Source organism: Punica granatum, unplaced genomic scaffold (assembly GCF_007655135.1).
Source record: "Punica granatum isolate Tunisia-2019 unplaced genomic scaffold, ASM765513v2 Contig00408, whole genome shotgun sequence".
NCBI classification, from domain to species: Eukaryota; Viridiplantae; Streptophyta; class Magnoliopsida; order Myrtales; family Lythraceae; genus Punica; species Punica granatum.
The window spans coordinates 2,804-9,983 of NW_022204324.1; the positions used below are offsets into that span (position 1 = coordinate 2,804).

The 7,180-nt window shown below is 39.5% G+C and overlaps 1 long non-coding RNA gene across 1 annotated transcript; it reads left to right on the forward strand.

Moving 5' to 3' along the window:
• Positions 1-4,072: 4,072 nt before the first annotated feature.
• Positions 4,073-5,710, forward strand: LOC116190263. Its single transcript, XR_004152632.1, has 2 exons — positions 4,073-4,453; positions 5,100-5,710. It is a non-coding gene; the product is annotated as an uncharacterized LOC116190263 (long non-coding RNA).
• The last annotated feature ends 1,470 nt before the right edge of the window (positions 5,711-7,180 follow it).

Sequence of the window (7,180 nt, forward strand, 5' to 3'; positions counted from 1 at the left end):
AAATATGAGTGAGGAATCTTTATGTTTTCAAATGTAGACCCTGATTTTATCTATTGAAATCTAACGGATGAAATAAAAATAATCACGGTGGCTATTCTTAGAGTCAACCTCTGTAGACTCACTTTTACAAAATTAGACTCTAGCCATGCACTCTCTTGACTATTTCTTCATTCACGACAGGGAAAAAATGCTTCTTCCGGACCCTATTTCCTCAATGCCTTCAGAAAGGTTGGCAAAAGCAACAAGCATCAGGGTCTGGGCAACACCAAGAAAAATGTCGCCCAAGGCATTACTTTGGCCGATCTTCCATGAAACGTTGGCCAAAGTAGTCGCCAAATGCCCTCCTATCCCGTCTTCATGAAGAAACATCACCTAAGATGAGACTTCTGCCGACCATAAAATTAATGTTGCAAGGAGCGAAAGTTGCTTCTCTCCCTACACCTAGGGATAGAGTCGCCATAAGTACCTCTTTGCCGACCTTACTGGTAATGTCGCCTTAGCTACGCTTCCAGTGACCCTTTTGAACATTGGAGTAAGACAATTTAGTTGCATATGTGGTGTTCCTAATGACAACTTCTTGTCAACCAGATTTTGTTACCGGAAGTACCTAGCCCAACGCTTCAAAGAGTCGGTCTATGTTTACCTATGCCAACTCCTTTCGCAGCTAGGCAAAAGTCCTCCTTGGTTGACCCACTTTTAAGCATCTTCCAAAGAGGACCTTGGGCGACCCTTTTAAGTGCCGGACAAGATACCCTCTCAGCTGACCATTTCAGAAGCATTGGCTAAAGTACCCCTTTACCAACGCTTTGTATGGATTAACGGCTACTGAGAACAAACTGTCTATATGTTGTAAGTTGGGTTTCGATTGTTATTAAATCTTTCATTTACGAGCTTCAAATTTAAAACCTCGTACTTTTATGGTAAAATGTGATGTGATGTCAGTTTCTATGTATTAAACTTTGAGATTTATGCGAATATGCTTTCGTACAAAGGAACAAAATATAGTGACTTTATGAAGCACGAAAGGGACATTGCATTTCCTTTCACAATTTCATATCACAAAAAGAAAGAAGAGTCAACTGCATAAACTATCTTGTTTTTTGACATGATGTATATGAATAATCAAAATAAGAATAATGACAATCGACTATATGTATGAATGAAATGAAGCACATAATTGACTATTTTATTCGTAGTTGATCCGCAAATGATTGATGCAAAGGATAGTGGATTGATTCAATATGGGTGTCCATAAAAAAGATAGTGAGCTACATTAAAAACATATTGAACTATCCAACTTCTTGATTGAAGCGGACGCACAGTAAATATTGATCATATTCCCCCCCACATTGTCGTAACTGTACCATGAATGATCGGTCCTCTTCTCCTCCATATCGTCATAAGGAAACTATACCCTGAATGGAGAAGGACGAAACATCGATAAACTTCTCTGATTTTGAGGACTAATAAAAGTGATCAAAATAATATATTGAAGCAAGAACACTGAAAGCAACTAAAGATTGAGGAAGAAAAATGTACTTTCCAAATAGATAAAGATAGATAATATCATATCACTTGTCACTAACGGCCACAAATTAATTTCAAGAGCTTATAAGAAGCAAATGCCGCTTCAAATGATTATAATAGCTTCCTTCATTGTATAAATTTCTAAATAAAAGAAAAAGGAAAAGGAAAAAAATGCAAATGTGCCGATAACTTCAGTAACACGGATACAAGCTCAGAAAAACCTCCAATTTCAGCAATAATCTCTATATGATCATTCGATAACTAAATTGTAGATACGAATTATAATTTCTTTAAGGGAAAATGACACTTGAGGTCCAATATGTTTGCCAATTTTTGACATCGAGTCCTAAATGTTTCAATTTGGAACATCAAGTTCTAAAAGGTTTGAAAAAGTGTCACTTTTGGTCCTTTCCATTACCCCCGTTAACGGAATTCCAGCGAGGCAAACGGGCCCCTCCATGTGGTTGACGTGGCACTTCGTAAGTGGTCACGAGTTGGTTGGGGTCCGAATGTCGGGGTAGAATCAGGTTCGGGTTCGGGTCCGGGTCCGGGTCCGGGTCCTAGTTCAGGTCCAGGTGTCTCCTTCTTCACCCGACTCCCTCCCCATGCGGCTCGAAACCCTAGCGCCGCCCTTGCAACCGCCGATCACGGGCACCGTAGCACCTCGAGTAGCCCTGCCTGAGCCTAATCAATTCCGTCAGGTTCAATCTCGTCTCTTCCTGGTCGGATCTGGGTTTGCTTCATTTCTTTGGTCAACCTTTGTACTGCGCCAAATCGACACTCGATTTGGCGATGGAGAGAGGCCGATCAGGCCGCCGGGGGGGGGGGGGGGTGCGAAACAGAGCAAAATGTTCCTCTGTAGCTACTACTTGTTCTTCTTTCATTTCCAAACCCATAACTCAAACTTCGCTTGGGGTTTCACGAGCTTTCAGATTTTCCAGATCCAACCAGGAGGAGACGAGATCGAACTTGACGGAATTGATCGGGCTCAGGTAGGGCTGCTCAAGGTGCTACGGTGCCCGTGATCGGCGGTTGCAAGGGCGACGCTAGGGTTTTGAACCGCATGGGGAGGGAGTTGGGTGAAGAAGGAGACATCCAGACCCGAACCTGACCCAATTCTACCCCCGACATCCGGACCCGAACCAACTCGTGACCACTCATGAAGCGCCACGTGGAGGGCCGTTTGCCTTGCTGGAATTCCATTAACGGGGGTAATGAAAAGGACCAAAAGTGGCACTTTTTCAAACATTTTAGGACTTGATGTTCCAAACTGAAACATTTAGGACTCGATGTCAAAATTGGCAAACATATAGGACTTCAAGTGTCATTTTCCCGGAAAAAAAATGCCCTATAATATGATCAATAAAACAGTAACAAATAGCAATTCTACTTTGCAAACCAACCTTCAAAGAAGAGGGCATACTGCTAGCACCGGTGAACATTAGTGACTTAGAAACCTGCTTTTAGCTTCAGTTGTTGAGGGTAACTTGCATCTCATATCATTGCTGTGATAGATCCCCAAAACAAATCACATGTTGGCTCATACATTCCATGTGGTTTTTTGAGTCTTAATTACATGCGGTGGACTTGCTATACTCCATAGGCATAACATCAACAAACAATAATCCACTGCAGGGGGCACTTGCCAGATGCACAAGCAATCGATGTCAAAGTAACCAGGCTCAAACCATCCAATAATATCACTATCTTAAATAGGCCTAAGTTCGGAATGATCCCTATAATGAGGAATTAAGTTATCTTGGGGAATCTACAAAAGGCTTCTTTCTCCCTGTTTATAAGAGCAGTCGATAGTCTTTTAGGAATATTGTCCTCATTTCTAAGCCATTCTCTTCATCTTTCAGATAGTAGTAGTCATAAAGTATTTAGCAACAAGATAAATTCACATTCATATCTATGACAGGAAGGACTTTATTTTCGTGAAACCAATAACAACACTATGGGAAGCATCACATGAGCCTAGTCTTCAGTAAATGTTAGTCATCCAAAAATAATATCCAACAATAAAAGAAAATGGATGATAAGTAAGTGATATTTATCTTCTAAATTGTTGATCAGCATAAAACTTTGTTCTGAATGCGATTTGAGAGATTTGCCAGTTCAATGTAATGAATGCTTAGTAAGAAACTTATATGCCTTTTGTTTTGAGGTAATTGTAGCTTACACCTTTTATAATAGTTCTTTCAAAGGGAGGGCATTTTAGAAATGATACTTTTAACATTGAAAAACAAAAAAAAACAAAACAAAAAGAAATACAAGAGAAGGTAACTTGTAAGGGTGAAACTTAAAAAGATGGCGGCTGCTTAAGTCACCATATAAAATGCAGTGTTATCAGAACCAGACCGGACCGGGCGGTTCAACCGGTCGGACCGGAAAACGGACCCTTGTCTGGACCAGTTAGCTTAAAAACCGAAAATGAACAAATAAACCGGTGATTCAAAACCGGCCGGTTTTTAGGTAAACCCATCGAACCCATTCGAACAGGCTGGTTTCGTGGGTTCATAATTTTTAAGGGAAATCTGAATTTCCTGACCCGAAACCGAAAAGCTCAATTGAATCAGCAAATCAAAATCGATTGAAACGGTGAAACTTGAAAGTGAAACCCTAGTCTTCTTCTTCTTCTTCTTCTTCATCTTCACTCCAGTCTTCTTCTTCTTCATCGTCGCTCATCATCAGTCAGTGATTTCTGCTAGAGGCCAAGCTTCCTCTTCTCCTTCTGTCTCTTCTTAGCTTCTCCTCGTCCAGACGTAGCAAAGCGACGACCCGGGAACGAATTCCTCACCGGTAGGGGAACAGGAGACGGCCATGTCGAGGCACATCAGCTCCTGAAACGGCAGGGGGCCAGAGTCCAGACGCAGCAGAGCTTCCTCTTCCTCTTCTCCTTCGAGGCATATCTTGACCTGAAAAGGTAAGCTTTGCTTGCGGTGATTGGGGCAAAAGGATGCTTGAGATGAATGACTGGGACAAATTTAAGATTTGTCTCTCTCTGTAATTGGTAAAGTGGAAAGGGACATGAATGTCTCTAGGCTCTTCATGCTCATGTGGGCAGCAAGGACCTCATTGCTCCCAGCTATTATGATTCTCGTCAATGCCGGAGCAGAGCCTGCTGTTTTCTCCATTGAAACTTTGCTATAGAGAAATGATATATGTCTGTTGAAGCTTGTGCTGTCTCTGTATGCTGAAAGTGTAATGGGCGGTTCCATCTTTCTTTCGCGAAATTCTGGGTTCCTTCTGCTAATGCCGAATAATTGCGCAGGAAATGGGAGGATTCTTCGAATTTTTAATGAAGATTCTTGTAGATGTGCTTGTCCGAAACTCTGAACTTTGGCCTGAACATATACAACTGAGTTGAATTATTGAAATTCGTGGTCTGTATAGTGATGAGTGCTTTCCCAGACAGAACCAGAAAAGCACTTCTTTTTTTGTTATATTGACCTTCTAGAGAACCTTTTGTTTCATCTAAAATCTGCATATCGTGGGTGGAAGATAATTTCTGCTTGAACTTCACTGTTTGACTTTGATTCTACCCTTTTATTGAGATCATGATGGTGCAGGGAAGAAGAGCGATCGCGAGTTTGAGAGATAGAGAGAAAGGGGGCGAGAGAGAGATCGATCGATCGATCAGAAAGAAAAAGGTCAGTGAACGAGTGATTTATTGGAGAAATTTTATCTTTTAATTCTGCCCTTAACCTTGTTTTAAGCTATAGTTTGCAAACGAATCGGAGTGACAGGGATGGAGGCAACGGTGAGTTTGATTTGGAACATATTTGATTAAATGCCCGTGTGTGAGAAAGAGGTGTTGTCGGTTACATGTGAGAAAGAGGTGTTGTCGTTGCCTGCACTGGTGCCTCAATGGAGCGGAAGCTTGTGGTGAGTCCCTATCCCTTGTCCATTGTTCACTGCTGTCTAGGAGGTGGTCATTTTTCAGGTAATAGGAATTGGCAGCAATATAGGTGAAGATCTCAGTTTGTTGTATTGCTTTTAGAAGTTCATTATGCGGAGGAAATGGGAGGTGGTCCCTCTTTTGGTTTTTTCTCGAGCTGTAAGCTAGACTCTTGGCTAGATGTATTTCGGTTTGGACAAATGTAGAGGTTTATCTCATCGATCTGATATGGAATTAAATTGATTATTTATTTATAAAAATTATTGTTGAGTAATTTCATAATTTATATTACTGTTTTTTGGTATTTTATATTATTTTCTTAAAATAATAAATATTTATTTATTTTATAATAAACAAGCGGTCTGACCCATCGAACCCCCGATTGAACTCATAAACCCATGAACCCATAGCTCGGCCGGTTCGATGTCCGGTCCGGTTCTGATAACACTGATAAAATGAGCAAGCTCACTTAAGTCACCTGTCCTTGTGGAGTTGACAGTCAAGGAAGATCATTCGATCAAACTCGTACCTTTAAGTCATGACGCAAGATCATAAAGCAATATAGATTTCTTTTAAGTGTTCTAGCAGTAATGTTATTCTGCAGATGAACAGGTAGTTCGCAGTGCTTTCAGTCTCATCGCAAAATTGACATAAAAAAACTATTGATAACTCTCTGAAGCTAATATAAGAAAGTGCTTAATCAATAGTGATGAATGAAACAAAGATAGCCACACAAAGAACCAGAGATGATAATCCTCCAAAAGAATGCAAAAGAAGACCTAATTATTATCTTAATCATAAAAAAAATTATTTACAATCTTCTATCAAATTTACAGTTGGTCAAAATATCTACATAGTAAAATTGCGTTGAGGCAGTTCTGATGTGTCGGATTTATTATATGATTCATAAGTGTTTTTCAGTTTTTCATCTTGTTATGCTTCTAGGTTAGAGAATATACTTGAGACGAGAATAGCAATGCAGTTTGCTTTATATGTGCAGTAGCTTTGAAAGACATCGCAAATAGCTGCACTACTCCGGCGTACCCTCTAAGCTTCAAAAAGCTGACTACTGTTCTTCGAGGTCGCTAGAGAGTAGCTTTCAAGTCAAGATATCCTCAGCTCAGTCGAAATCTTCTGCTATAAAACATTAACGTCACCTTTTCTAGCCCATATGGTGTGCAAGATTTTCTATTTTTTTCCTCAATCATTATAGAATTTGATATCATGCGTTTTATTTTATTCTCTCTATCTTTTGCTTGTTTTAATTTTCACATTTTGAAAATTTCCAATTTATTTTGAACTTCTCATTTTTTCCAGCACAGTTTTCTAATTAAAAAATATTGAAATTGCAAATGAAGTTTAGCGGCAGAAATGGACGTTAACTTTTATATCGTATGGCATATTAATTAGTACAACTTTTTAGAAAATTTAAATCATTTATTAGCAATCGAGAGTTCATAATTTTTACGCTTAAATAGATTTATAACTAATTTCAGTTGTAGTTATATCAGTTATACATAAATTAATATGATAAATCAAAAGATTGACGAGAAAATTTTCCATTGTGCGGGTTACTTCCTAGTATAATTGAACCCGAAATGGAAAGCAGAATATACACATGATACACTTGAGAAAAGACATTGAATGTCCTCCATGTAGTGCAACTATGCTTGTTCTCATAAGAAAATATTTGAGAACATTGGCATTGCTCAAAATCAAGGCAGTGATTGTAGATCACTTTAGCCTGTTTCT